This window comes from Stenella coeruleoalba (assembly GCF_951394435.1).
Source record: "Stenella coeruleoalba genome assembly, chromosome: 13".
NCBI classification, from domain to species: domain Eukaryota; kingdom Metazoa; phylum Chordata; class Mammalia; order Artiodactyla; family Delphinidae; genus Stenella; species Stenella coeruleoalba.
Window position 1 is genome coordinate 39,663,663 of NC_137159.1, and position 14,082 is coordinate 39,677,744.

At 44.4% G+C, this 14,082-nt stretch overlaps 1 long non-coding RNA gene across 2 annotated transcripts in view; it reads left to right on the forward strand.

The window, feature by feature from the left end:
• Positions 1 to 2,059: 2,059 nt before the first annotated feature.
• Positions 2,060 to 14,082, forward strand: part of LOC307196579 — a 596,584-nt gene continuing 584,561 nt past the window's right edge. For both annotated transcript variants that reach the window (XR_013831170.1, XR_013831171.1), the window contains exon 1: positions 2,060 to 2,321. This is a non-coding gene — a long non-coding RNA (uncharacterized lncRNA). The remainder of the gene's footprint in view (positions 2,322 to 14,082) is intronic.

The following is a 14,082-nucleotide window of genomic DNA, read 5'->3' on the forward strand; positions in this document are numbered from 1 at the left end:
GGTGATCTCTGGGGCCCAAGTCTACAGCACGAAACCATCCCAGACAGGTTCCGCCAGAGGAGGGCTGGTTTTCTTTTACTAAGAGAGAGTGTGCGTGGAGCCCTGGGGCGGGATCACCTCCCTGGGGTGGGAGAAGTGTCCGTTTCCAGTTTATTTATGTGTTTTATCCCAGGAGTGGGATAAATGGCTGTGAAACCGACCTGATATTTATGTCCATTTTAAGGCTGGCGATTGATATGAGTGCTTTCTAGAGGAACTGCGCCCTCAGAGCCATTTGCTTTGTTAGAAGATTTCTGTTGGAGAGGAGACTGGGAAAAATCATCAGATTCCCTGCTTGCTGCTCCCTCTAATTGTATTCTCGCCTTTGAATAATTTCTGAGAATTAAGGAAGCGTAAGAAGTGGGGCCTCTTCAAGTTATGGGGGCATTCCAAAGACAGGTAAAATGTACTCTACTGGGGCCGGGCTCTTTACTGTTAGTTTGTGAAATCTACTTTTACCATTCTAAAAGTTTCATGTTGCCCATACTGCCCATTAGGAAAAGTAGCAGATCAGGCTTTCAAAGATGTGCTCAGGCTGGATCAGGGAAGAGAGATTCTAAATCACACCTGGTCTGTTAATTTGTGTGGTCATTTCTTTTTTATTTAGAATTCCCTCTTCTTTTGCCTTTAAGCCACAGGTGGTATAATCACAGCTTTTGCCTGAAGAACTCCCCACCTGTCAGACCCTGAAGGTTCAAGTCTGTGGACAGAAGAGGTGTGAGTACTGAGCTAAAACGGAACATGGGCAAGAGTTTTTGTCTGGTCACCACTGGGCTTTAAGAACTTGAAGGCCGAGAACTGGCCTCAAAAACAAAGGAGTGGTGATAATTTTGTAATGTATAAAAATATAGAATCACTATGTTTTGCACCTGGAAAAAAGAAAAAAGATGAGGCAAAGTCAATATATGCTTTAAAAAGGTATAAAACACACACATACACACACACGTATATAATAATTCTTTCTCATATTCTTAGAGCCACAAAAAAAAAAAAGCAAAGAACTGAAGGGACTTGAAGTTACATTCTGAGACCAAGGCCAAGGACCCCACACCTTGGGATCTTGCTGTAACCTGCTTTCAGGTGGTGTTCAGCATGCATTTGCTTGATGATGGAGGCAGGTGATTGGAATTCGTTTTTCACCAAATGATTTCATTGTCTGAGTCCTGAGCCCTGGTCAAATCTTCTTCCCTTTTTATCTTATTTATAAAAACATCAATTGGTACAGGCTGGGCTTAACTGCAAGAGAATTTAAGCAGGAGGAGAGCCTAATTCATACAAACTACCTGGTAAATCTGGGACTTCTCTGAAAGGATTCCAAATAAATGTATTTGTCTGGGAGGAGGGCAAGGAAGTAATTATATTACTACTAATAATGTAATGAGAAAATCGTACCTTTGAAAACTATTTTTACCTTTGTTGAAGAGTTTTCTCATTTTGTCCCCATGCTACCCAGGTATTGCCATTAGCCTCATTTTTCCTGTGAGTAAACTGAGGCACAGAGAAGTCGAGTGGTTTGTTAGGGGCCACAGAACTGGTTAGGAGAATAGGCAGGGATTAGGACTCCTCCTGCAGACTTTCCCTGGGGCTTTTAATCTTGTCCTTTCTGGACATGCCCACTCCTGGGTTTCGACTCATGCTAGGTGCTTGGTGGGATAAGTGTTGGATCCAGTGTGATGTGTCGGGTAGGGGGTGGCTCCTGAAAGTGCTAACGTGCTCAGGCTGCCATGGTGAGGTGATGGGAATTGAGGACAGACCGGTTCCTGGAGGGAGAATTGTGAGCCCTGGGGTTATGATACTGATCTGCGGTTCTCAGTGATTCCCTTTGTTATCGACTCTTTTGAGTTGGGCCCCAAGAAGGGTCCTCCTACCTTCTATTGGTCTAGCCAATAGAAGAAGACCGAGTTTAGTTCAGAAGTTTTGTTCTTTGATTCGAGAACGGAGAGGTGCGAGCTCAGGCTCTAGAGCCCATACTCCGCCCAGAAGGCCATGCGCGGGGCTGCTCTGTAGGGATCTCGTCAGCGGGGGGGCGGGGCCGGAGTTCTCCCAGGGCTGGCGCACCTGCGCTGCTCCCGGCTCCAGACCTCAGGGCGGGGTGCAGCGTCTCGCACGCGCTCTGCTGCCGCCATCTTGAATTGAGTGTCGTGTGGAGCGCTTCGTCGGCCGAGCTGCGGTGTCGCAGTCGTTTCCTACCGGGAGCTCTGGTTTGAAGGGCCCGGAGCAAGGCCTCTACACGCAGCCCACTTTGAGCAAGTGAAACTGGACGAGGCACAAAGGAAAACAAGGTTAGACGTTATTTTATTACCCAGATTCTGTTTTTATTTCCCAGGAATTGTTCACGGGGGCTTTGCCGGTGACACATGCAGGCTGAGAGAGCAGGTGGATTTACGTACCACCTGCATCCACTGGGCCGCCTCTGGGCCTGGCCAGCTCCTACCTCTTACCTCTAAGAGGGCAGGCAGCTTGCTCCATCACCCCTGAAGTTTCAAATGCCTTCTTTTAAAGTTACTGTGCTGCTCGGGACAGCAAAGCCGTTTCCTTCAGAAGGCCTTGTTTCGTTTGTTTTTTAGAAGGCCTGTGTTTTAACATTCTCAGATTATCTAGGAGGAGTCATTAGTCTCCTTTCCCCAGATGGATTAGTTTGTCAGATTTTGTACGTCTCACTTTATCCAAGAAGGAAGGAGTCTGCCCTCGAGAATACACGGTGCTGGGAAGTCCTATGAGACAAGCCTGGAGGCTGCAGGGCGATGGGCGATGGAGGGTGGCGGCCACACGAAGCCTATATGGGCAGACAGCTTGGAGGCCAGGCCGGCAGCACTGAAGGCAACATCCCTGGACCTCACAAGCGATCCCACTGGACTGTGTGCCGCGGGAGGGGCTGCTGGGGACGCCTTCAGGCCGGGTGTTTGGTGGCGCAGTGCTGGATTCAGAGCCAAGACACCTGGGCTCTAGTCCCTGCTCTTTCAGTTCATTTTCTTCTCTGGGCCTTAGTTTCCTCATCTGTAAAATGGCTACATGAATTCCAAAGTCATTTCTGACTCTAAGATTCTATGTGACTCTCCCTGCAGGGGAGAACCTGGGAGGGTAACCTGAGAGAACACAGCTCAGGGGCGTCCAGGTAGGAAGTCACCTGGCGTAGCCATAGGAAGAATCAGTGAATGGCTGTCTCAGCTGTGAACAATCCGTGGTGAGAGGAGTAGGCTTAGGCCAGTCAGGGAAGGAAGGCGATTCTTAAAAACGCCAGGGAAGTTATAGAAGGAGGTTTTGCTTAAATGACGGGCAAGTAGGCGCAAATAAACCAGCTCAAGGTCTCAATTTGGTCAGGAAAGGAGTGCCTTTTTTTTTTTTTAAAGGAAATAAATCCAATCGGGTCTTTTGTCTTGTTTAGAAATAATAAATTTAACATGTATTGGGGTTAGTAGACCAGTTCAGGGGCTCTTTGGGGGCGTGGGTTCATTATCCTGGGAGTATTTATGAGGCAGGGTTTATAGGACACCATTCAACAATCCTTGGGCCAGGGCTGTTGTGGCGGCAGCTTTGGGTGATCTTTTGGAGTTCTGTTTTACTGAAATATAGTTTAGAGCACAAAGAATTAAATGGCTTTTGAAAACATTTCCCTCCCACCCCAACTAGTTAAATTCCCAACACTTTGCAACCATGGCTATAATTCAGTTTACAAACACAAATGGAGTGCCCACATGTCTTCCTACATGCAGTACAGTATGAGGTATTTCGAGGAAAATAACAATGAATTACAGCAGGGCCATGGCAGGTGACGCAAACATTTTCCTGTAATAGGTTTTGGGAATTTTCCTTCTCATATGAGAAGGCACACCAGCACGTACCTACACCATGACCTCCACGTGCCTTTTTGCTACAGGACTTAGTTTTGGTTTCTGGAAACTTTTTAACAATTGATAGGCCACACTTAGTCCTAATCAAAATATGGTAGACCACTGGTTAAAATATGGCATGAACATTGTTTTAAAAAAGAAGATTCTGGAATGCAAACTGGTTAAGACAATAAATGAATGCCGTCTCACTGGGCACTTGGTGAAGGTAAAGGGCATGCTCTGTTTTTGAGCTCCTCTTATGTGTATGTCATTTGCTCCTCTGATCCATGTAGTATTATTGCCGTTCTCCAGATAAAGAAACTGAGGCTTGAACTAGTTAAGTGACTTGTTAAAGGTCATTTAGCTTGGATCTTAAGCTGGGTCTCAGAGCGTGGAAGAGATTTTCAGGGGCAGAGAATAGAGAGGATAGTTAGAACAAGGTATGTCTTGGGAAAGAGTGAGGTGCAGAGGTAAACAGGAATGGATGGTTTAACTTCTCAATGTCACAGCCTTTTGGGTTGAAACATATCTACCTGAAGTAGCTTTTCAGTCCCCCAGTATTGGAGGGGGTAGAAGTAACCTGCATTGTGTTACTCCCATCTGTCTCAATAGTGCCCATGTCTAAGTCCAGAAAGAGAACTGGGAGGAGTGAGAATATAAAATAATTACTCTTTGATGGCAATTTCCATATGCTTCCTAAAATGATACCCAACCCAAATTACCTTTCTACAGGTACATCTAGACAGCTGAGGCTTAATAAATCTGAAATAATAATGGGAAAAGCCATAAGAATAATGATTTTAAAAGCCCTGTGTTCCCAAGGGGCATGTATTACCAGCTGCACACTCCTTTCTGTGTGTGATCAAAACCGTTTTTGTTCCGTTTAAAAAGAAGACACTTGAAAGAAGGTGCTTCATTGGTTGAAGAAGTAGTTGCTTGGCCGCTGGCTTGATTTCTGAAAACAAAAATGACGTTTCTGTGGAGTCAACCTGAAAAAGGTATTTTGTTCGGCTTCTCAAAAGTTGCAAATAAACTTTAAAGAGATGCTCAGGGAGGCGGTTGTGGTGATGGACTTACTACTCCCCAAGCCCACCCCTCCCCCTCTTTTCGCCTGTTTACCATCCCTGGATAACCCCAAGGAGTTAGGATGGGATGAGAGCGCAGGGTGTTGTGGGCCTCTGTCGTTGGTCAGGAGAGGTTGGAGGCTGGAGGTGGAGCCCCAGAAGGATAAGGAGGCTCAAGGTGGTATCGCCTCTTATCCACCACACTTCTCCCCAAGAGAAGTGCTGCTGCCACCATCCTCTCCTTTGCCACTGGTGGTGACTATGGGAATACATCTCATAGGATTTGAGAGGGATGTCCAGGTTCATCTCTTAGGACCCATTAATTCAGTTGCTTGGGTGTTCTAGTGACGGACTTGTGTGGTATGGTGGAAAGAGTGCCAGATTGCAAAAGAAGCCTTGGCCCTGGACAGTTCTGCTGTGTAGGTTTAAGAGAGTCCCTTAAGATTTCTCCATCTCCATTTCCTTATGTGCCATCCAGGATGGTTGTATTAGATTATCTTCACGCTCCCTCCCAAGTCTGTGAGTAGAGGCTAAAGTTGTAAATCGAGTCTCCCATCCTCAGGGTATAGATAATGCTGCTTTGTGCCACAGGCAGACAGTGGCCCTCACCTGCCCTTATCTGGACTCCTCTAGACGAGGATGTCAGTGGTTCAGTACAAATCCTTTGTCATTTTAGGTAAAACAGCTCCTGGTCGATGCAGTCAGCAAAATTGTGTAGAAGAACTAGGGCGAACAACTATGCTGGTTTGCCTGAGTCTGAGACAGTTTTAAAACTGGCAAAGTCCTGGGCAAACTGGGGCGAGGTGGTCACCCCGAGAAGGACAGTGTCCACCAACTTAGCGTGAAGGTGCTGCTCAGCCAGGGCCAGTGAAGATATCACTGAGAGATACAGGAACCTTCTAGAAATCTCCAGTTTCTCTTGGCAATTATGTATTCCCTGGAAATCTCTTCAGGGCTCTGTTAGACAAATATTGAAATTTAAGTGATGAAATGTCTTCTCCCCCCAGGCCCCAGGCCTATGTTACTAAGACATGTCCTATCCCAGAGGCTATTTTGGCCCTGGTCTAATTGATCTTGCACCAAATGTCCCTGAAACCACCTCTTGCTCACCACAACCTCCTAGTCCAACATTCACCTGCCCAGTGCAGGAGGCATGATCCGTACGAGTCTGATGGGACTATGGTGAGCCTCTGCCCAAGTTCTCACATACCCTCCCATCCCTCACCCTAGGCCTAGGAATAAGTAACCTCCCTTCCAAAACTGATGCTCTGACTGGGCTGCTAAGTAAGAAACATGTGACCGTAAGAAAGCAGGAGACTTAAGAGCTGAGTATGCATGTTTCATGCCCAGGATCCAAGATGTCCTGATTTAGGTGATTATTCTTAGAGGGAGGGTTCTGAGAGTGGCCGTAAGAGTCTAAAAGAGCCTGTATTGGCACAACTATTCCCTGTTGCCAGTAGCTGCTCTTTGTAGGGATGCGACAACTTCTTTCTGGGGCTTGGACTCATTTTCTTCTGAACTTCTTCTGAGTTGGGGAGCAATGTAGGTGGTTCCCTCAAGTCTCTTCCCTTTTATTTAATTCTACTTCTCTCCTAGCTTTTCTTACTTGGGCCTTCCTTCTCTCTATGCTTTGGTGGCACAGAACTCTGAGCAGCGATTTTATAATTTCTAAAATCTGTTTGGATCATACAATGTATATACAGTTATTTTTTTGTTGTAAAAATTCAAATTTTGTCAGTTGGATGGATGAGAATGATGTGGTCTTGGTTTAGTTCACGTTTCCTTGGGCCCCTGAATGACAGTGTGAGGTAGGCCCTCCTTCATCTGCCACCCTCTGGATAACCTGCATTAGACTGCGATATAAGTGAAAAATACTGTTTTATTGTGTTAGGCCACTGATATTGGGGTTGTTTGCTACAGCAGTTGGCCTGCCCTGACCAGTGCAAGGCGTTTCAAATAATAGCAAAATACCGAAACCTTCTTGGCCTCTTAATACCACACCAGCCAGGCCCTGTCCTACCTGGCCTGTGTGTGAAGCTGACTTCCATTTCTTTTTTTTTTTTTTTTTGCGGTACACGGGCCTCTCACTGTTGTGGCCTCTCCCGTTGCGGAGTGCAGGCTCCAGATACGCAGGCCCAGCGGCCATGCTCACGGGCCCAGCCGCTCCTCGGCGGACTGGGGCACGAACCCGTGTCCCCTGCATCGGCAGGTGGACTCTCAACCACTGCGCCACCAGGGAAGCCCCTGACTTCCATTTCTTAAGACCTAGCCTATGGTGTGAAAACCCAAGTAACTACAGAGAACTGAAATAGCCTTTTCCCCCTCCTCTGTTTCTGTGTCTCTCCCATAGCCATCCTTCCACCATTGTCTTTGTGAATAGTCTTTTCCTTTCTCTCTCCCTATTTACAAAAGCAAAATGGAAATGTTCAAAGGTTAAAATAGGCCAGTGATTCTTTGACTATGTCAGTGCATAACAAATTGGGGTGGAGAATTTTAACAATTAAAATTTTTTTCCCTGAATCTTCGTTTGGCCTTTAGTACTATCTAGATAATTAATGCCACTGTGATATCTTTTCTCCTCTCTTTGGGTGACTAAATATTTGCATCTCAGCTCCCTCCTTTTTGTGTATGTGTATAGAAATAATTTCAATGCCCTAGCTTAAGATCTGGCAAGGAAAAATATCCTTATCCCCTTGGAGAAGGTCATCCAATTCTGGAAAAGCTGCCTCAAGAAAGAACCATATACACGTTCTGTAAAAGCATGATTATTAAGTTTCAGGTTTATTATCATGCAAATGCTTCCATCTCCCCTCTTACCCCACCCAATCCCCTCCTACAGTTGTAAGTGAAATGACATCTGGGACATTGGGAATTTAACCAGCCAGTCAGGAAGGTGGAACAATGTATCCTCAGCCATTGGTTCACAGGGGTTTTCAGAGGGCCTTTGCAGGGAACTTAAGGAGTTGTTCCTTTAAACAAGGTGCTAGCTTATCTCACATTTTAAAACTCCCTTTGCTTTTGGATTTAAGTGTTTATCTCCTTGGGAGTATGAATTGGTACAAGCAATTTGGCAACATGCATAAGGAGCATTAAAAACGTTTGCTTATTTGACCCTGTAGTCCCACTTCTAGGGCCTTATCCTAAGGAAATAGTCAGAGATGTGATGACAGATGTATGTACATGGATGCTTATCACAGTGTAATTTATGATAGCAAAACCCCTGGAAACAGCCTAAATGCTGAATAATAAGGGTAGGATAAGTCTGCTTGATAATGGAATACTATGCCACCTTTAAAAATAGTATTTTCTCCCTGAAAACTTAAGGACATGGGAAAATGTTCATGATACAGTGTTAAGTGGGACAAAAAGTATACAAAACAAATTCTCACCTTTTATTAAAAAATAGTTTATCGAGGCACACATACATAAAAGAAAATGAATAAATACACATAAGAAGAGTTTGATTCTAACCTCAACTCTGACGTCTAACTGCTTAGCATTTAGATGCTAAGTGATTTAAAACCTGTGAATTTTTTTTTCAGGGTTGTGGTGAGGATCTGAAAGAATGTTTGCAAAGTTCCTTGCCCATAGTGGTTGCTCAGTAAATGGTAGTAACTATTATCATTATGATTCTTACCACTATTATTTATTAGTGGTAGGAGTTTGTCAGTGACAAAGCTCAGGTAAGAGTAGTTTTGTGGGGACAGCCTTCCTATTACTCTCAGCTCACTTTCCATTGTTGTCTACTCACTATCTTCTGTGAGGTGGTACTGCCCACAGTCCAGACAAAACAAACCCCAAGCCCCAAAGTGGACATTGTCATAGGGGTAAAACCTCCTGGAAAACATGTGGATGGGGACGTTTGGAGGAGAGCAGAACTTCCTCTGGTTGGTCAAACAGAGCAAGTTAAGCATTTAGGAAAATGACTGACTTATTGGATTGAAAGCAAATGATAGTATACCGTCTGCGTGGTGCTTCATTATTTAAAGTCCTATTATCTCATAGGAGGAAGCATTTCTGTGAAGTAGCTTATATGGTTTGATCTCCTGTATTAGTTATCCATTGCTAGGTAACAGATCACCTCAACACTTAGCACTTACATCAACACACATTTATTATCTCGTAGTTACTATGGGTCAGGAATCCGGGTGCAGCTTAGCTGGGCTGAGGGTCTGTCATGGACCGCAGTCAAGGTAAGGACAGATCTACAGTCTTCTGGAGGTTCAACTGGGCAGGCTCACTCAGTGGCTCTTGGCAGGATTCAGTTTTTCATGAGCTGTTGGACTGAGGGCCTTGGTTCCTCACTGGCTATCGGCTGGAGGCTGCCTTAGGTTCCTTGCTGTGTGGTCCTCTACAGGGCAGCTACAACATGGCAGTCAGCTCCATTGGAATAAACAAGTTGAGAGAGAGAAAGAGAAAAGTCACAGTCCTTTGTAATCTAATCTTGGAGTTGATATCCTACTATTTTTGCCATTTTCTTTTTATTAGAAGCAAGATCCAGGTCTAGCAAGGTCCAGCCCACACTCCAGTGGTGGGGATTACACAAGGGCGTGGATGCCAGAAGGCTGGGGCGTTGGGGTCATTTTAGAAGGTAGCCTAGCACATCCCCTTTTTACAGCAGAGGAAACCAAGGCTTAGCAAGGATGTGTGGCTGTTCCCTAAATCATCCATGAAGGAAGACTCAAACCAGGGTATTTTGGTTTCCAAAGCCTGTGCTGTGTCCACTCATGCAAACCTCTACCCATTCCACTGTAATCCTCATGCATAAAGGCATGCATGGTGTAATTTATTGAATGCTTAAGTATTTTCATATAATAAAAATAGTCTAAGGCACCTACAACATTTTATGATATTCTAGGTTGGGGCCACATTTTGGAGACAGATAGAAAAATATGATAATTAGACAAATATACAGAGGCTCCATTACCTACAAATGCCATCCAGAGTTTTCACATAGGAGGGCCTGGAAAATAGTTCTTTAGGCCATCCAGGGTAGCAGCGAAGATTAATTCCAAGCTGTTAAGGCATTTTACTATGCAAATACTCCAGCAGCTCAAGCTAGGAGAAAGTCTGGGTACTGCCCCCTCCCCGTTCACTCTGGACACTCAGTTTGCATGGAAATGTGGGCACCCTCACTAGGAGGAGACAGTTTGGTTCTCCTTGGTGGGGAGGGGGGTGTTAGGATGTGGGGGCAAGGAGGTGGTGGAGGGAGATCCAGCTATCCATTAGTGACATTGATCATTTTAACACCATTTGTGGTTAGAAAAACAATGATATTACCTTAATTTAGTAATTAAATTGCTCCAAGCAGGAGAGATCAGCAAAGCCTAGGGTCAGTTTCAGGCGCACTGAATTTGGGGCCTTCCAGGAATGGGAGTCGAATCCTGCATCACGGGGAAGAAGGCTATTCCACAAGACCAGTGTTCAGTCTCAGTGGGGTTGGGGAATCTTGTTTCTGGGGAGAGAAAGGCAAGCAAAGGGAGCATGTGTCTGGGGGCTAGATGGAGTTTTATCTGGGATTTTTTAGAATGGTCAATACTTGGTATCAAGGTGGTGATTACTGATGATTTTATGGCTCTTTCCCATTAAATAATACTTGGGAGGTTGGGGGGGGCACTCAAAACTTTGTTCAGGGAATGAACAACCTCAGTTTAGGCATGGCAGGCTTGTGGGCCGTTAAGCCCTGTGTTGCCTGAGGCAGCTGTTGAGGAGGCAAATCGGAGGTACAGTTGGAGGCCTCTGGAGAGATCGGCCAGGACATTGGACTGACTTGCGAGGTGGAGTAGAGGTGCTGCAAGTTGAGGACTTGAGCTGTGCAGTTACTTGGAAGTGGGAGGGGGCCCCCAAGACCAGAGCAAAGGTGAGCTCAAATATCTCTGGGAAAGGCCTCTTTCCAGAAGGAGAGAGGGAGATGGAGAGATTGGCAGAGAGTTGGGATGTACATCCCCCCCGCCCCCAAACCTCTACACACATTGAGAATGAAAGGACTCAGTCAGGTTTTCCTACTGTGGCGAGGGAGTTCTACTGAAGGGAGATAGTGTACATGCAGGACAAGCCCCTAAACCTCCTTTGTCATTCCTGCTTCTGGCAATGAGTTTTCAGAAGAAGCATGTTTTCGGAGTGTGTTATCTCCATTCCTAAACCTTCCACTGTATGCCACCTTCTAGACATTTGAGGGTACTTCTGCTCTATTTTCACTGTATCCTCACAATGCCTTCAAGCAGATGGGGTGGGTGTTATCATCCTCATTTGACAGAGGAGAAAAACCGTGGCTTGGAAAAGTTCAGTGATCGGTGAGTTTGGAGTAGGTGGTCCAGAGACCAGGTTTCCTGACTTCTGGTTCAGAGCCCTTCCTATTTCACCAAAGTACCTGGGAAAGACAAAGCTGGTTTGAAGTGAATGACAAAGAAAGGGAGCTTGGTCCCAGTGAGGATTTTGAGGAGAAGCCACTAAGGTTCCTTGAAAATGGCTTCTGCTGATGGGTGGACAGAAAGGGAGGAAGCATCAGGGGAGACCTGTAGACCAGCCTCTGAATTTCTGGAACAGCTTAGAGCTGATTAACTGATTAACTTCTTAAAGAGGCTGGGATATAGTGGAAAGGTCATTGACCTGGGGACAGAAGACCTATATTGTTTTCTAGTCCTAGTTGTGCTACTAATTCACTGTTTAACTCTGTGACTTCAGTCTCTCCAGTTCTTGTTTTGCCCACTTGTAAAACACAAACTAGATGATCTCTAAGACCTTTCTAACTCTTTCTAGGGGAAATCAGATAGAAATGCAGTCAACTTCCATTCCATATCACCGTGATTGATTACTAGATTCCAGCCTCCGGGAACCCCAGTTTCTCCTTCTAGAATAACCAAGTTCTGAGCATCTTGGAACTTTTTCTGACCGTGAAACACAGTGACCTAGGTTATGAGAGAAACCTTCCTTTCTTTCTATTCACCACTTGCCTGTGCCACTCCTAGGGTGACACACTAGGAGTGACAATAGTCACTTTGCCCCCACCCAAGAGTTTCCATTCATTGTCCCCATGTCTGCATTTGACGCCGCACCATTCCTTACCTGTGTTCCTTCAGATCTACCTTCTCCCATTCTGCCCTCAGCCTCCCCTGCCTGCAATCATAGCCTCATTTCCCCAGCGAGGCAGTTAAATGACCATTACTCAGGAACCATGAGGAAAATGTAAGATAGATTCCTTGTCCTCCAGGAGCTTAAAACATAATGGGGGAGAAATTGATCAAAAGATCAGCAGTTTTTTTTGGTTGAAATTGACAAATTGATTCTAAAGTTTATATAAAAATGCAAAATGTTTTGACTACCTAGAATAGTCAAAACAATTTTGAAAGAGAAAAACCAAGTTGGAGGACTTATACTATCTGATTTTAAGACTCAGTGTAAAGTTAGAATAATCAAGACATTGTAGTGTTGGTATACAGATAGATATGTGGGTCAATGGAACAGAATAGAGTCCAGAAATAGATCCACACATACATGATCAGCTGAATTTTTACAAAGATGCAAAGGCAGTCATGAGAAAAACATAATCTTTTCATCAAATGAACTGGAGTAATTAGAATCCATGTGCAAAAAAAAAAAGAACTTCAATCTCCATCTCACACCATAGACAAAAATTAACTCAAAATGGATCATAGACCTAAATGTAGGAGGTAAAACTATAAAACATGGGAGAAAATCTGTGTGACCTTGGGTTAGACAAATACTTTTTAAATAGGACACACACACAGAGATCAAACTATAAAATAAAATATTGGTAAATTGAACATTATGAAAATTGAAAACTTGCTTTTCAAAAGATACTGTTAACAAAATGTAAAGACAAGACAGAGATGGGGAGAAAATATTTGCGAAAAATATTTTATACTTTATATCTGATTAAGAACTTGTATCTGGAGTAAAGAATTCTTACAACTTAATGAGAAAACAAACAATAAAATGCGCAAAAGATTTGAACAACAGACAGTTCACCAAAGAAGATATGCAAATGGCAAATAAACACATGGAAATATGCTTAACATCATTAGTCATTAGGGAAATGCAAATTAAAACCATAAGGGGATACCACTACATACATGCTCAAATGACTAAAATTAAAAAGATAAAAAATATCAAGATTTGACAAAGATGTAGCGCAGCTGGAACTCTAATTCATAGGAATGCAAGATGATACAGTCACTCTGGAAAAGAGTTCAGCAATTTTTTGTAAAGTTAAGATTCACTGACGCTATGACCCAGCAGTTTTTCTGCTAATGAGAAATGAGAGCATACATCCACACAAAGACCTGTATTCCAGTATTCATGGCAGCGTTATTTGTAATAGTGGAAAACTGGAATAGCCATCAACTAATGACTAGGCAAAGGAATTGTGATGTAGCTGCACAGTAGAATACTACTCAGTAATAAAAAGAGCGGAAGTACTGATGCTTGCAACAATATGGATGAATCTCAAAGGCATTATGCTAAGTGAAAGAAGCCAGATAAAAGAGTACTTTCAGAATGATTCCATTTAAATGAAATTCTAGAAAAGACAAAACACTTGGGATAGAAAACAGATCACAGAATGCCAAGAGTCGGGGGCCTGGATAGGAGGTAGACTGCAAAAGGGTGAGAGATAACGTTAAGTGTTCTACATGATGGAGGTGTGGTTACGTGACTGTACACATTTGTCAGAACTCATTGAATTGTACACTGAAAATTGGCGAAAGTTTTATTTATGTAAAATCACACCTCAATAAAGTTGATTAAAGAAAATACAGTGAGGAGAGAGGAAACATGCTGGCTTGAAATGAACAGTGTCAGGTAGAGTAGGAGACACTGCCCAAAGAAGAGGGACAGAAATTAAAGATGAGACCTAGCTCCCAGCTGTATGTGGGATGATCCTGGGAAGGTGGGGAGAAAGGAGATTTTCCGGGTGGTCCCTGAGGGCTTGGCCGGGCTGGCACAGGAGGAGAGGAAGGACAGAACCCCGGGGAATGCCAGCTTCTAAAGGGCAGGTGGGGAAGTGGTTCCAGCCACCGTGGTTTTGGTCAGCCCCTTTACAGTAAGCTGTGGGGAAGTGTGGAGGTGCTCGAGTGTGGCGGCACTTTTGGCCTTGAGCCCTGCACACGGGTCACTTTCATCAGAACAGG